Genomic DNA, 17,126 nt, shown 5'->3' with positions numbered 1-17,126 from the left:
AGGCTGTTTTGCGACGGACATCAAGGTGTAGACCGACGGTAAGATAATAAATACGGAGTATTTTAACATGCGGTATTTTACAGTCATACATCTCTTGAAAGATACAGTATTTAGGCCTGACCCTCACAACTGCTCTGTCACATAATAACATATATACGACAACACCGTTTAAATTCTACCTATACATCAGAAATCAGACAACAAGAATGCGGCTTTGTCTTAATATGCAGCCGACCCGAGATCAACTCTTTGCGCGCGCTCTAATCCAGGACATCGGAAATGAATGAACGCTTTAACAGACGACGTGTTGGCCTGATAATAGCCTCATTACTACCTCGTTTGGCCCTACCCCTGTTCTCGTGTCTGGAGTCTTATGACTTTGGATCAGGAGAGAGACACGGACACAGAAGTGATTTTTAGGGACTGCTCTTTTTGGACAGCAGAATATTTATTGGCGCTATAGGTTTTTGCAAATGGGAGAAACATTTGTGATAGTATTTGTTATGCAAGTAGGCCTAACACTAATCTCTTACATATTTTTATCCACAGTGCTGAGTGTATACTGTCACCATGCTAGCAGTAAAACAACATTTTAAAACAACGTTGTAACGTGCATCTACTGCACAATTCTATAGCAACCCCACAGCACGAGCTCATAAATAGACTAATGTTAAATCCCTAACTTCCCGATTTTCAACAGTTGAAAACCAGACAATGAATAAAGGATGAATGCATTGTGCATTCACTGCATCTATTAAATGCAGAATGACATAATGCATTACAAACCTGAGGAATTTAAACACTGTTGGAATCAATCTTGCAAGCTGTGGGCCAATTATTTTCTCTAGATCTCAGACATGACTGTAAAAGCCCGTTCATTGTGTTTACATCCATGGCATGCTGTTTTGTGGTATTCCTAACACATTATGCAAGATGCAGTGTCAAACACATTTCCTCACCTTGAATTCTAGATTCAGATTTGATGCATATTGTGAATCACGAGTCATCAGTAAATAGGTGACAGTCATAGAGAATTGAGATGGCATTTTCACCACAACAATGAATCACACTATTTCACAACCAGAAGAGTCAGCCATTGTTAAATTCAAAATGCGTCGAAGAAGATACATATTTCTGGAAGATGAACACCTCAGTTTATTTGTTAGAACACAAACAGTATAGTATTTGGTAAAGAAGGAATATGTTTTCACTTGTGGATGTGTTTAGAGAGGATATGTGTACATGTCACTGCCACAGGAATGTCACCATGGTACTGGACAGTATAGAATGAGTGATGAGATGAGTAGGAGGAGGAAGGCAAGGTATCACCGTCACTCCATATGTAGCAAAGATGGTTCGGTGAACAACTCCTGCATGAAGAGTATAACCTCAATGAAGTCATACTTGAAGATTTGTGTTAGCTCGCAGAACCAATACCTTGACCATACCTCACCGGGCTATACTGTCTTGAGTTATGCACGTGATCGGGAAAATACACACGCACAAGTGACTATCACTGTATTTTCTTAGTTGATAATGGATATTTTAAATCCCCATGTAAATGTTTTAATTTTATATATATATTTTTTAAGACACTTGATATTATTAACACTCCCTTTAAACCAATAGTATAATGTTCAAGTGTCAGGTTTGTAATAAGGAAAGGGCGCTGGGTGTGTTGAGTTCCACATCTTTATTTGCAGTGAAACTGAGTAACCTCAGTGGTGCTACAAGCACAAACACAAAAAATATCCCACAAACACAGGTGGGAAAAATGGCTACCTAAATATGATCCCCAATTAGAGGCAACGAATACCAGCTGCCTCTAATTGGGAACCATACAAAGCATACAAAATAGTCACGCCCTGACCTACTTCACCACAGAGAACCAAGGGCTCTCTATGGTCAGGGCGTGACATCAAGATCTGTAATATTCACTTGGATAAGACCCTCTTTCATATCCGCGCAACAGATGGAACGCTGAGCTTTTACACTATGTTGTTAAGTAATTAAGAGAGAATGGTGCATGAACACAATCCACTGTGAGATCATTAGATTACAAACTGTAGGGAAAGAAAAAAAATTGCTTTGGAATGCAATTTTTACTAAACAGTGTCTTGTTAGTTTATAATTACAGGCTTTTACTGATTAAATATTCACTTTACACGTAGTAGTAACACCAGGGAGGAATTGGACATTTCTATGTCCTGGCTGTTTTAGAGGGAATTCACTTGTGCTCTCTCATGGTAATTGGGCTTCTGAAGCAAGTGCCAGGAATATGCCTTATGTGAGTTAGCTATTGTAGTTGTTGAGAGTCTGTTGAAAAACAACAATTATAAAATTGATATTCATAAGTAATACATTAATACTCTAAATTGAATAATTGAGTTTTGACTTACTTTTTGTATAATTTAGTTAGCACTGAAAAGCCTCCTATAGCAAGCAAAATTAACAAGAAATTAGTGCATAGGAACCTAGGATATAGGACTGGTGTGTAAGAATTCAACATCAGACCATGTGTTTAGACCCTCAAAACTGGCAACAACATACAGTAAGCATCACCATTAAAACAAAAACTTAATTTAACTAGGCAAGTCAGTTTAAGAACAAATTCTTATTTACAAAGACAGCCTAGGAACAGTGGGTTAAGTGCCTTGTTCAGGGGCAGAATGACAGATTCTTACCTTGTCAGCTCGGGGATTCAATCTTGAAACCTTTCGCTTACTAGTCCAACGCTCTAACCACTAGGCTACCTGCCACCCCTACACTCTAACCACTAGGCTACCTGCTGCCCCTACACTCTAACCACTAGGCTACCTGCCACCCCTACACTCTAACCACTAGGCTACCTGCTGCCCCTACACTCTAACCACTAGGCTACCTGCCGCCCCAACGCTCTAACCACTAGGCTACCTTCCACTTCACCTTCTATGCTAAAGATCATGGGATGGTAATGCATTATATGATAATGTGTTTGCTGCTGAATGAACTATCCAGGATTTGAACCGTCTCCTGGGTAAATCCAACTGACCTCTTAGTCTGAATTTAGTTAACACCTACCAGGTAAATTGACTAAAAACACATTCTCATTTACAGCAACGACCTTGGGAATAGTTACAGAGGAGAGGAGATGAATGAGCCAATTGGAAGCTGGAGATAATTAGGTGACCATGATGGTATGAGGGCCATATTGGAAATTTAGCTAGAACACCGGGGTTAACACCCCTACTTTTATGATAAGTGCCAAGGGATCTTTACTGACCACAGAGAGTCAGGACACTTTAACGTAACCATCCGAAAGACTGAAAGTAAGTCATAAGTAAGTAAGCACAAGTTTCTTTGGGGATAAAAAATAAATAATTCACCTTTATTTAGCCAGGTAGGCTAGTTGAGAACAAGTTCTCATTTGCAACTGCGACCTGGCCAAGATAAAGTGTAGCAATTCGACACATACAACAACACAGAGTTACACATGGAGTAAACAAAACATACAGTCAATAATACAGTAGAAACAAAAGAAAACAAAGTCTATATACAGTGAGTAAAAATGAGGTAAAATAAGGGAGTTAAGGCAATAAATAGGCCATGGTGGCGAAGTAATTACAATATAGCAGTTAAACACTGGAATGGTAGATCGGCAGAAGATGAATGTGCAGGTAGAGATACTGGGGTGCAAAGAAGCAAAAATAATGTATGGGGATGAGGTAGGTAGATAGATGGGCTGTTTACAGATAGGCTAAGTACAGGTGCAGTGATCTGTAAAATGCTCTGACAGCTGGTGCTTAAAGCTAGTGACGGAGATGTGAGTCTCCAGCATTACCAATGAGGAGTTTGGTACATATAGTTTGATTCAAATAGTACATGCATTAATCGTACCAGTTGACCACTGCAATCACTCATGGGAAGACTGGTTGAGTCTGAGGTTGGCGATCGGCCACGACAAATAGTCACGAACAAGGCAGGCCCATTTTGTACATCATGTGCAGTAATTTGTCAAGTCCCGGGGTGCGACGTATTTCCATGTGGTGCCCATTTATGAAAAGAGGACAATGGATGAAATATTAAACAGATGAATAATGGAACAAACCATCCAACCAGCTGACATCCATTATGCTTCAACTTTTTTGTCATATTGATTGTGTTTTTTTTTTGTTGTTGTTGTTTTAGTTGTTTTAGTTGTTTTAGTTGTTGTTGTAGTTGTAGTTGTTGTTGATCACAGCACATTAAAAGCATTTTTTTTTATCTCCCTCCCATCCTCAGACCCCCTGGCTGTTTTCCCTGGCCTGTGAGAAAGGTGAAAGAGCCAGATTCATCCACTGGTGCTCAGAGGTCACACTTTCAGCCCCATTATACTTTTAAAAGCTTTAAATCTTTGTCAAGCAGACAGTGAGACAGGAAGCCACTGGACAAAACCTGGTTGAATCAACATTATTTCAACCCAGAAATTCAATGCGATGATGTTGAATCAACGTAGAAAACTGATTGGATTTGAAGAAATCATCAATGTAAAAGGGACTTTAAAAAAATAATAATAATTTCACCCAACTTTTAAACCAAAATCCAATGACATGGTTTGTTTTGTTGATTTCACGTTGAATTCACGTTTGTCGATAACTCAACCAAATGTAAATCAAAATTAGACGTTGAACTGGCGTCCGTGTCCATTGGTAGGTCTCGGTGCATTCGCCCCGTCCGGAAAGCACAACGGTCATTCCCGTCATTATCACACAAAGTAGTGTGTGGTGCAAAAATAAAATAAAATATATAAAAAATGCCTTCCTCCTTTCATATCCATTTTGTTTCGGTATCTCAACTGTCACATCTTTTTCTTGCTGGAGGCAAGAGGAAGTGTTTGTCTCAAAATGAGGCGCACAGAATTGTTTCCCGAAGATGGGATGATGAGGTGCACGAATCAAACTGTCAAATATGTCTGTGAAGGACTAGCTTCATCAGCTTTTCTTGTTCAGTTCTTGATGTGAGAAGGAGAGAGAGAGAACCTTTGATTGTGCATCTTAGAGTTTTAAGTTCAGGCCATTTTTACACAAACTACAGTATAATGAATAACTGAGGATAGGTCTGACTATGGCTTTTGTACTGAGTGTATTGCTACAATGAGAGTGGATTGATTTAGTCAGAAAAATACTATGTGAAACAGAAGAAACACAACTATCAAATCAGCACTCCTCCCAGTGGTTGAATAATGTCTATTTACCTCATCCCAGAGAACTCTGCATACTCTGGAGACCTGTACACCAGAGGAGGCTGGTGGGAGGAAATACTCATTTTAAGGGCTTGAATGGAATCGTACCAAACACAGACACATGGAAACAACATGCTTGACTCCTTTCCATTGATTCCATTCTAGCCAATACAATGAGTTGTCCTTCTATAGCACCTCCCACCAGCCTCCTCTGATGTACACGTGTGTTACCCAACAATGGGAGCATGGTGAATTTCAAGGTATCATGTCTTGTGTTCCCTAGGAATACTAACTCACAAGCAGTGGATAGATAGGTCTGTCTGTTGACGTCCTCCAAGACCTGGCATAAAGAGACATTAGTTACACAAGGGTTTACAGCTCTGTGTAGCGATAGCTAGCCTAGTGGTTAGAGCGTTGGTCCAGTAACTGAAAGGTTGCTGGATCGAATCCCAGAGCTGACAAGGTAAAAATCTGTCGCTCTTCCCCTGAGCAAGACAGTTAACCCACTGTTTACCAGGTGCTGAAGAGGTGGATGTTGATTATGGCAGCTCCCTGAAGTTCAAGTCACAGAGTTTTCCCCAAGCTTACATTATCAGGCCTCCTGGGTGGTGCAGCGTGCATCGCTAGAGGCTTCACTGTAGACCCTGGTTCGTTCCCAGGCTGTGTCACAACCTGCTGTGATTGGGAGTCCCATATGGCGGCGCACAATTGGCCCAGCATCATCTGGGTTTTGGCCAGAGTAGGCCGTTATTGTAAATACGAATTTGTTCTTAACTGACTTGGCTAGTTAAATAAAGGTTACATCAGCAAAACCGTTAACAATGACCTTTAGGTTGGTTTCAACAATGACCTTTAGGTTGGTTTCAACAATGGTTGGTTTCAACAATGACCTTTAGGTTGGTTCAACAATGACCTTTAGGTTGGTTTCAACATAGACCTTTAGGTTGGTTTCAACAATGACCTTTAGGTTGGTTTCAACAATGACCTTTAGGTTGGTTTCAACAATGACCTTTAGGTTGGTTTCAACAATGACCTTTAGGTTGGTTCAACAATAACCTTTAGGTTGGTTTCAACAATGACCTTTAGGTTGGTTCAACAATGACCTTTAGGTTGGTTTCAACAATGACCTTTAGGTTGGTTTCAACAATGGTTGGTTTCAACAAAGACCTTTAGGTTGGTTCAACAATGGTTTGTTTCAACAAAGACCTTTAGGTTGGTTCAACAAAGACCTTTAGGTTGGTTTCAACAATGACCTTTAGGTTGGTTCAACAATGACCTTTAGGTTGGTTTCAACAATGGTTGGTTTCAACAATGACCTTTAGGTTGGTTCAACAATGGTTGGTTTCAACAATGACCTTTAGGTTGGTTCAACAATAAACTTTAGGTTGGTTTCAACAATGACCTTTAGGTTGGTTTCAACAATGACCTTTAGGTTGGTTCAACAATGGTTGGTTTCAACAATGACCTTTAGGTTGGTTTCAACAATGACCTTTAGGTTGGTTCAACAATGGTTGGTTTCAACAATGACCTTTAGGTTGGTTTCAACAATGACCTTTAGGTTGGTTCAACAATGGTTGGTTTCAACAATGACCTTTAGGTTGGTTTCAACAATGATCTTTAGGTTGGTTCAACAATGGTTGGTTTCAACAATGACCTTTAGGTTGGTTTCAACAATGACATTTAGGTTGGTTTCAACAATGACCTTTAGGTTGGTTTCAACAATGACCTTTAGGTTGGTTTCAACAAAGACCTTTAGGTTGGTTTCAACAAAGACCTTTAGGTTGGTTTCAACAAAGACCTTTAGGTTGGTTTCAACAATGACCTTTAGGTTGGTTCAACAATAACCGTTAGGTTGGTTTCAACAATGACCTTTAGGTTGGTTTCAACAATGGTTGGTTTCAACAATGACCTTTAGGTTGGTTCAACAATGGTTGGTTTCAACAATGACCTTTAGGTTGGTTCAACAATAAACTTTAGGTTGGTTTCAACAATGACCTTTAGGTTGGTTTCAACAATGACCTTTAGGTTGGTTCAACAATGGTTGGTTTCAACAATGACCTTTAGGTTGGTTTCAACAATGACCTTTAGGTTGGTTCAACAATGGTTGGTTTCAACAATGACCTTTAGGTTGGTTTCAACAATGACCTTTAGGTTGGTTCAACAATGGTTGGTTTCAACAATGACCTTTAGGTTGGTTTCAACAATGATCTTTAGGTTGGTTCAACAATGGTTGGTTTCAACAATGACCTTTAGGTTGGTTTCAACAATGACATTTAGGTTGGTTTCAACAATGACCTTTAGGTTGGTTTCAACAATGACCTTTAGGTTGGTTTCAACAAAGACCTTTAGGTTGGTTTCAACAAAGACCTTTAGGTTGGTTTCAACAATGACCTTTAGGTTGGTTCAACAATAACCGTTAGGTTGGTTTCAACAATAACCTTTAGGTTGGTTTCAACAAAGACCTTTAGGTTGGTTCAACAATAACCGTTAGGTTGGTTTCAACAATGACCTTTAGGTTGGTTTCAACAATGGTTGGTTTCAACAATGACCTTTAGGTTGGTTTCAACAATGGTTGGTTTCAACAAAGACCTTTAGGTTGGTTCAACAATGGTTTGTTTCAACAAAGACCTTTAGGTTGGTTCAACAAAGACCTTTAGGTTGGTTTCAACAATGGTTGGTTTCAACAATGACCTTTAGGTTGGTTCAACAATGGTTTGTTTCAACAAAGACCTTTAGGTTGGTTTCAACAATGACCTTTAGGTTTGTTTCAACAATGACCTTTAGGTTTGTTTCAACAATGACCTTTAGGTTGGTTTCAACAATGACCTTTAGGTTGGTTTCAACAATGGTTGGTTTCAACAATGACCTTTAGGTTGGTTCAACAATGGTTTGTTTCAACAAAGACCTTTAGGTTGGTTCAACAAAGACCTTTAGGTTGGTTTCAACAATGGTTGGTTTCAACAATGACCTTTAGGTTGGTTCAACAATGGTTGGTTTCAACAAAGACCTTTAGGTTGGTTTCAACAATGACCTTTAGGTTGGTTTCAACAATGACCTTTAGGTTGGTTTCAACAATGACCTTTAGGTTGGTTTCAACAATGGTTGGTTTCAACAAAGACCTTTAGGTTGGTTCAACAATGGTTTGTTTCAACAAAGACCTTTAGGTTGGTTCAACAAAGACCTTTAGGTTGGTTTCAACAATGGTTGGTTCAACAATGACCTTTAGGCTGGTTTCAACAAAGACCTTTAGGTTGGTTTCAACAATGGTTGGTTTCAACAATGACCTTTAGGTTGGTTTCAACAATGACCTTTAGGTTGGTTTCAACAAAGACCCTTAGGTTGGTTTCAACAATGACCTTTAGGTTGGTTTCAACAATGGTTGGTTTCAACAATGACCTTTAGGTTGGTTCAACAATGACCTTTAGGTTGGTTTCAACAATGACCTTTAGGTTGGTTTCAACAATGACCTTTAGGTTGGTTTCAACAATGACCTTTAGGTTGGTTTCAACAAAGACCCTTAGGTTGGTTTCAACAATGACCTTTAGGTTGGTTTCAACAATGGTTGGTTTCAACAATGACCTTTAGGTTGGTTCAACAATGACCTTTAGGTTGGTTTCAACAATGACCTTTAGGTTGGTCTCAACAAAGAACTTTGGGTTGGTTTCAACAATAACCTTCAGGTTGGTTTCAACAAAGACCTTTAGGTTGGTTTCAACAATGGTTGGTTTCAACAAAGACCTTTAGGTTGGTTCAACAATGGTTTGTTTCAACAAAGACCTTTAGGTTGGTTCAACAAAGACCTTTAGGTTGGTTTCAACAATGGTTGGTTTCAACAATGACCTTTAGGTTGGTTCAACAATGGTTGGTTTCAACAAAGACCTTTAGGTTGGTTCAACAATGACCTTTAGGTTGGTTTCAACAATGACCTTTTGGTTGGTTTCAACAATGGTTGGTTTCAACAATGACCTTTAGGTTGGTTTCAACAATGACCTTTAGGTTGTTTTCAACAATGACCTTTAGGTTGGTTCAACAATGACCTTTAGGTTGGTTTCAACAATGACCTTTAGGTTGGTTTCAACAATGACCTTTAGGTTGGTTTCAACAATGACCTTTAGGTTGGTTTCAACAATGACCTTTAGGTTGGTTTCAACAATGGTTGTTTTCAACAATGACCTTTAGGTTGGTCTCAACAAAGAACTTTGGGTTGGTTTCAACAATGGTTGTTTTCAACAATGACCTTTAGGTTGGTCTCAACAAAGACCTTTGGGTTGGTTTCAACAATAACCTTCAGGTTGGTTTCAACAAAGACCTTTAGGTTGGTTTCAACAATGGTTGGTTTCAACAAAGACCTTTAGGTTGGTTCAACAATGGTTTGTTTCAACAAAGACCTTTAGGTTGGTTCAACAATGGTTGGTTTCAACAAAGACCTTTAGGTTGGTTCAACAATGACCTTTAGGTTGGTTTCAACAAATACCTTTAGGTTGGTTCAACAAAGACCTTTAGGTTGGTTTCAACAATGGTTGGTTTCAACAAAGACCTTTAGGTTGGTTCAACAATGACCTTTAGGCTGGTTTCAACAAAGACCTTTAGGTTGGTTTCAACAATGACCTTTAGGTTGGTTTCAACAATGGTTGGTTTCAACAATGACCTTTAGGTTGTTTTCAACAATGACCTTTAGGTTGGTTCAACAATGACCTTTAGGTTGGTTTCAACAATGACCTTTAGGTTGGTTTCAACAATGACCTTTAGGTTGGTTTCACTTTTACCTCTGTGATGATGTGAGTTTTCTTATAGCATTGTTTGTGATGCTTCATTTCACCACTGACTCTCCACACTCTCAGAAGTTCTCGGTGGCAATAGGGTCGTTCCGTATGAGTATGAAAGATGGCGATGCAACGAGTCGGGATGCTTTCTTTTGTAAGATTTGTATAAACATTTGTATTAAAACCATTTTCAAATAGTTTGACATAAACTTTAAAATTATATCAAACTCAGCCGTTTATCTTTTTCGATGATGAGGACATGGATGTCTCCTGGTAGGGTTGGGCATGCAAAATGGGTCAACTGTGGGTCCAAATGGAGCACCTCCATCTCCTGAATGTTTTTGCATTCAGGTCCAAAACGTCACTTCCTGACCACTTTTACCAAGGGCAAACATGTATGGAAGGTTTCGTTCAAAGTGAAAGGGGGTGTAGTCAGAAAGTGATTGAGATCATATGCAACAACCCAATAGAGTAACCAGCATTCACAGAGTGCTTGAGAATGGTAAGCCTCCTTTGTGGGCGTCGCTTATCCACATTGTGTCAGATCAGTCAGACTTTAAAGCGGATCAACACTAAAGGTCAGAGAAACACCATGAAAGAAACGGCATAGGAGTCCTTTAGGAGCCCAACGTGAGAGAGGATCTGAGAGCTCATTTCTGTTACGATGAAAGCTGTTCATCAAAAACAGTGAAGCGTTCAGCACCATAGTGGCATAGCGCAGATTCGCGGGGCCCCCGCAATGTCCGACCAAGCCGCACAAATGTATATATATGTTTTTTTATTCTATGTGGCAGAGCGATAAATGTATATGTAGCTAATCTCATGCTATTTTACACATTTTGCACAGAGGCTGAGAGAAAATGTTGCTGTTTTAGAGCTCAGGGATTCTTGAAAGATGGGAGACTTCTTTCCACACATGTCTTTTTTTAATGATTTATATATATTTTTTTATAGACCAAAATATCAACTATCACACGTCTTCATAAAATGCAACTAACTGGATTCATGTCAACTCTGTTCACCATAAAATACATTTAATTTTGACAATTATTGTCCAACAAGTTTTTAAAGGATTTGATTGTTTATTTATAACTTTAAATATGTAATATAAATCTCCAAACTTCTTTTTGTTTTACATCACTATTAAATGTCTACAGGGCATTTCTTTAACATTTTGGCATGTTTTTATAGATTTTCGAACATTTAAACAAGTTTTATAAATATATCATTGTCTTATAGGTCTAGCACAAACAAATATCCTACTTCTATTGTTAAAATATATGTTGCAGATCAGTGATCAAATATTTTTTTTCTAAATAGTAACAACAACAAAAAATGACTCCATCAGTAACGGCCTTGACAAGCCAAACACATAGCTGACAACAGATTCTCAAAACAGACACAATTTTTCCTCTAAAAAAAGTAAAGTTAAATACAAACATTGTAAAATACGGACAATTATTAATTTTAAAATCTCCAATAAAAACAAAACCATTCAATCAGATCTTTCAGAGTTGACAAAAATGTAATTTTTCAATGTCATTCAAGTGGTATAGGGTGTAGCAATTGTGTTTTTCCTCAGTTGTTTTATGACTCTAAAACATAATTAAATGTAACAGTATATGAATTTTGGTTCAATTACTGTATATCTGAATCTATCAGGCAGAGGGAGTTGACAGTTTACGGTTGTGACCATGGTGATTATTGTTTGTTTAAATCTATCAAAAGTAGAAAACTTGACAGACCATGAGTGGTCTTGTTGTACTACATGTAGAGGACATGAATAAGGGGTCCTTATGGTATAGCTGGCCCTGCTCATTCCTGATTCATTTAGGATTTTAGACAAATTCGACGAAGTTGACCAAATCTCCGGAGACATCTTATAGGAATCACAGTTTTGAGGGAAATATTATTTATAGTCACAGAGGGCTATTGCAAGAAACTACATAAAATACCTTTTCAGTTAAAATCCATTATTGCCATTTTTTTTAAAAATTGTAAACACTTTTTGGAGAGTTTGAAAAAATTGGTAATTTGCTCTGGACAAGGGCATTTCCAGGCATAGAGCCGACATAAAAAGTATTTTGAAAAATCCCAAAACAAATATTTTTAGTTCTAAAATCCCCTAAATGCAACAAACCAAAAATTAAACTCTGACAATAAAGTTACCCTGCCGGACAAGTATTTTCCCGACTTTCAAGGATCTCTGAGCAAATTTCCTGCTATTCTAGACATTTTACCATGAGGCTGAGAGAAAATATTGCAGTTCTAGAGCTAATTTCCTGTAATTGTAAAAATGTCTTTCATGGTTTACAATGTGTCCACATGTTATCGGGGGGGCCTGACTTCCAGGGAGAACCCAACCAAAGCTTGTGGGCACCCCCTGTCTAGCGGGGGGTACATACCTATCACTACAGTACATACCTCTCTCTATCACTACAGTACATACCTCTCTCTATCACTACAGTACATACCTATCACTACAGTACATACCTATCTCTATCACTCCAGTACATATCTATCTCTATCACTCCAGTACATACCTATCTCTATCACTACAGTACATACCTATCCCTATCAATACAGTACATGCCTATCACTACAGTACATACCTCTCTCTATCACTACAGTACATACCTATCACTACAGTACATACCTATCACTACAGTACATACCTCTCTCTATCACTACAGTACATACCTCTCTCTATCACTACAGTACATACCTATCACTACAGTACATACCTATCTCTATCACTACAGTACATACCTATCGCTATCACTACAGTACATACCTATCACTACAGTACATACCTCTCTATCACTACAGTACATACAGTGCATTCTGACAGTATTCAGAACCCTTCACTTTTTCCACATTTGGTTACGTTACAGCCTTATTCTAAAATGTATTAAATTAAATGTTTTCCTCATCAATCTACACACAATACCCTATAGTGACAAAGCGAAAACATGTTTTTAGAATTGTTTGCAAATTTATAAAATAAAAAAGTATCACATGTATCATGTCTGCAGCATTGAAGGTCCCCAAGAACCATTGGCCTCCATTATTCTTAAATGGAAGAAGTTTGGAACCACCAAGACTCTTCCTAAAGCTGGCCACCTGTCCAAACTGAGCAATCGGTGGAGAAGGGCCTTGGTCAGGGAGGTGACCAAGAACCCGATGGTCACTCTAACAGAGCTCCAGAGTTCCTCTGTGAAGATGGGAGAATCTTCCAGAAGGACAACCACCTCTGCAGCACTCCACCAATTAGCCCTGTATGGTAGTGTGGCCAGACAGAAGCCATTCCTCAGTTTGCCAAAAGGACTCTCAGACCATGATTCTCTGGTCTGATGAATCCAATATTGAACTCTGCAGGAAACCTGGCACCATCCCTACGGTGAAGTATGGTGGTGGCAGCATCATGCTGTGGGGTTGCTTTTCAGCGGCAGGGACTGGGAGACTAATCAGGATCAAGGGAAAGATGAATGGAGCAAAGTACAGAGAGATCCTTGATGAAAACCTACTCCAGAGCACTCAGGCTCTCAGACTGGGGCAAAGGTTCACCTTCCAACAGGACGTGACCCTAAGCACACAGCCAAAACAACGCAGGAGTGGCTTTGGGACAAGATTCTGAATGTTCTTGACTGGCCCAGCCAGAGCCCGGACTTGAACCTGATTGAACATCTCTAGAGAGACCTGAAAATAGCTTTGCAACGATGCTTCCCATCCAACCGGACAGAGCTTGAGAGGATCTGCAGAGGAGAATGGGAGAAATTCCCCAAATACAGGTGTGCCAAGCTCGTAGCATCATACCCAAGAAGGCTCGAGGCTGTAATCGCTGCCAAAGGTGCTTCAACAAAGTCCTGAGTAAAGGGTCTGAATACATATGTAAAAGTGATATTTCAGTGTTTTTATTTTTATACATTTGTTAACATAAAAACCTGTTTTTGCCTTGTCATTATGGGGTATTGTGATGTCATTATTTAGATGGATGAGGGGAAAAAACAATTTCATCCATTTTAAATTAAGCCTGTAACGTATCAAAATGTGGAAAAAGTCTAAAACGTCTTCCTGTGCATGTTCATCCAGGTTGTGTCACAACCGGCCGTGATTGGGATTCCCATAGGGCGGCGTACAATTGGCTCAGCGTCGTCTGGGTTTGGCCGATGTAGGCCGTCATTGTAAATAAGAATTTGTTCTTTAACTGACTTGCCTTGTTAAACAAAAGTTTAAATAAAGATTTTTTTTTTTTTAAAGTGACATTTCCCTTGAACTACTTAATGTACACGCCCCAGAACATTATGACCTCCATCCTCCTTGTTACTGCCTGAGGGGAAGACAGTGTCCTTACCGGTGAAGTGTAGAGATGTCAAATTACTCTGCTGATTGAAGAAGACTGGGATGGCTTTGTCACCGTCATGGCAGAGAGGAAGTAGAGGAGCACAGCAAGTCACCTCATGAGACAATATCACTGAGTCAGCCAATGAGTGGCAGACCTTGGGTTCTCGGGTGCAACGTGATTTCTGATATTTCTTCTCTTATTTTTTTGCCTGTAGGAAACATGCAACATTCAACCTGCTATTTAGAGTTATTCCTTCATACAATGAAAGTGATTGTGATGGCAGTATGAGTCAGTCATTATGTTGCAGTAATGTGAACACTTTCAGTAATGAAAGTTCCACCAATAGATGTCACAGCTGTTGTGCTGCCATGCACAGGCAAAATTTAAGCGCAAGACGAAATGCCAGGAAAACCACTCTCGGTCTCTTTGTTAATCTATATTTTGATTCTATGTCCATGAGAAGGAAGGCTATGATTCATGGCCTGCCCCCATAATAAGAGGGAACCTGATTAAGTAAAAGCATGCTGATTTGTGGGTAAAAAAAAACCAAAACAACAAAAACACTTGTGTTGAATTCTAAACCAAGATTACATTTACTCCTGGCATAGATAGGACTCCATGGGTTACTTTGAAATTACAGCTCATCTGCTTTTTTTCGGGGGGGGGGTCCTTAAATCATATATAATTCCTTTTATTTAGGTTGTCATGGCAACTGCGGAACTCTTTGAAGCTATTTTATAGTTTCTCTGGGGCGAGGGGGGGCGAGGGGGTGGGGTGTGTGTGTAATGACTCTCAGCTTTATAGCACTACAAACAGACTGTGCCGCGTTGGAGCATAAACATGGTGCACCCTGGGCTATGTGACACACAGAAAAACCGCCGTGTGTAGAGGTAGAGGAGGCGGAGGAGGAGGATCAAAATGAGATAAAGACATCATGACAGACAGCTGCTGCTGTGATGACTTGCTAATGAAGCCCATACAATCAGATCAGAACCTGCAGGTTTTGCAAACACATCAAGGAAGTAAGTAAGGAAACTTTTTTGAGAGAGTTCTGTTCTTTCAGCTTTGTATTTTCTCTGAGATGCTTGGCATTCAGGACTAGAGGGTAGACGTAGCATAGTAAAGTTAATCTGTCTCCCTCCATTTCATATGATATGTTACACATTTGCAATATGTGTGATGTGTTAAGAATTCCAATTTGTTGCTGCTAATGTTAGCTAGGACGCTAATGCTAACATTAGCTAGGCGGCTAACGTTAGCTAGACTAGGGGTTAGGGTTAAGGGGTTAAGGTTAGGGTCAGGGGAATGGTTAGCTAACATGCTAAGTAGTTGCAAAGTGGCTAAAAAAAGTGGTAAGTAGTTGCAAAATTGATAAAATGCTAAAGTTGTCCCCGTGATGAGATTCAAACACACAACCTTACGGTTGCTAGACGTTCATGTTATACTGTACACCCACCCATCCACCTTGCTTTAGCTTTTGATTAGCCATCGTCTCCATGACATCACCTACAAGTGTGATGAGGTATTTCTATTGGAGAGGCAGTTTCTGCCTATTTACACAGTGTACTGTTTTTGCCCCAGAGTTCATCGCACCATCATGGACCTACTGGTCACACACTGATTGAATCAACATTGTTTCCACGTCATTTCAATGAAAGGATGTTGAACCAACATGGAATAGACGTGAATTGACTGTCTGCGTCCAGTGGGAAAGGCCTAATTAATACGATAATGGAGTCAGCAGTTTTATGCTGGAGTTAAGATATCAGTCATATAAAAACTAAATGACTGTAATTCAATGGAAGCTAGTTTCAGTGATGGATCACAGAAGAAAACAAGAGCAGGTGGAAAAAACATTTTTAGTGTGTATGCGTGTACACGCATATGCGTGTGTTTTTGTGTACTTGTGTACACAAATATGCATGTGTTTTTGTGTACGCGTGTACACGCATGTGTGTGTGTGTGTGTGTGTGACTAGACAAACAACAGGAATATTTAGGACAGCCTCTGTAGTGGTAGCTTTTGAACTGCTTCCTATTATAACCAAAAGCTGTAGTGCTGACTCTGAAGTTCCTCCCCATGTCAGCCATTTTGCAGAGAATAAAGCGAGGCTGAAATATGGGGATGGTTAGCTGCAGCACAAGAGGGGGACCTTGAAAGTGGAGAGGAGGGTGATTCAGATAGGGGCGGACTGGGACAAGAATTTTGCCCTGGCTTTTTTTCCACACTAGCCCACTTTACTGTACCAGTGACTGGTGAGACGTGGTCCTCGGCCTCTTTTTTTAACCAGCTCATGTTTAAAACAAATACAATATGTAAAAACACCACTGTTTAGGGAAATAGGTAGCCTAGTGGTTAAAAGCATTGGGCCAGAAACCAAAAGGTTGCTGGTTTAAATCGCCAACTAGGTGGAAAGTCTGTCGATGTGCCCTTGAGCATGGCGCTAAACCCTAATTACTCCTGTATGTCTGCTAAATGAGTAAAACGCCTCTGACTGGAGATACAACTCACCACTATAACTGCGCTTCTGCTCTAAACATTTAGTTTGCCTCGCTGTTTGTGCTGTCTTCTCTGCTTCTTCATGTTTTCTGTCTGTCTGCTTAAGCCTTATACGTTATAAACGCCAAGCTAAAGACTTAGGATATACTGTGCCATCAGAAAGAATTCAGACCCCTTGACTTTTTGTAAAAAAATAATGTTTTAACCTTTATTTAACTAGGCAGTCAGTTAAGAACAAATTCTTATTTTCAATTATGGGGATTTGAACTTGCAACCTCTTGGTTACTAGCCCAATGCTCTAACCACTAGTCTACCCTGC

Source organism: Oncorhynchus mykiss, chromosome 10 (assembly GCF_013265735.2).
Source record: "Oncorhynchus mykiss isolate Arlee chromosome 10, USDA_OmykA_1.1, whole genome shotgun sequence".
Taxonomy (NCBI): Eukaryota; Metazoa; Chordata; class Actinopteri; order Salmoniformes; family Salmonidae; genus Oncorhynchus; species Oncorhynchus mykiss.
This window is presented reverse-complemented; position numbering follows the sequence as displayed.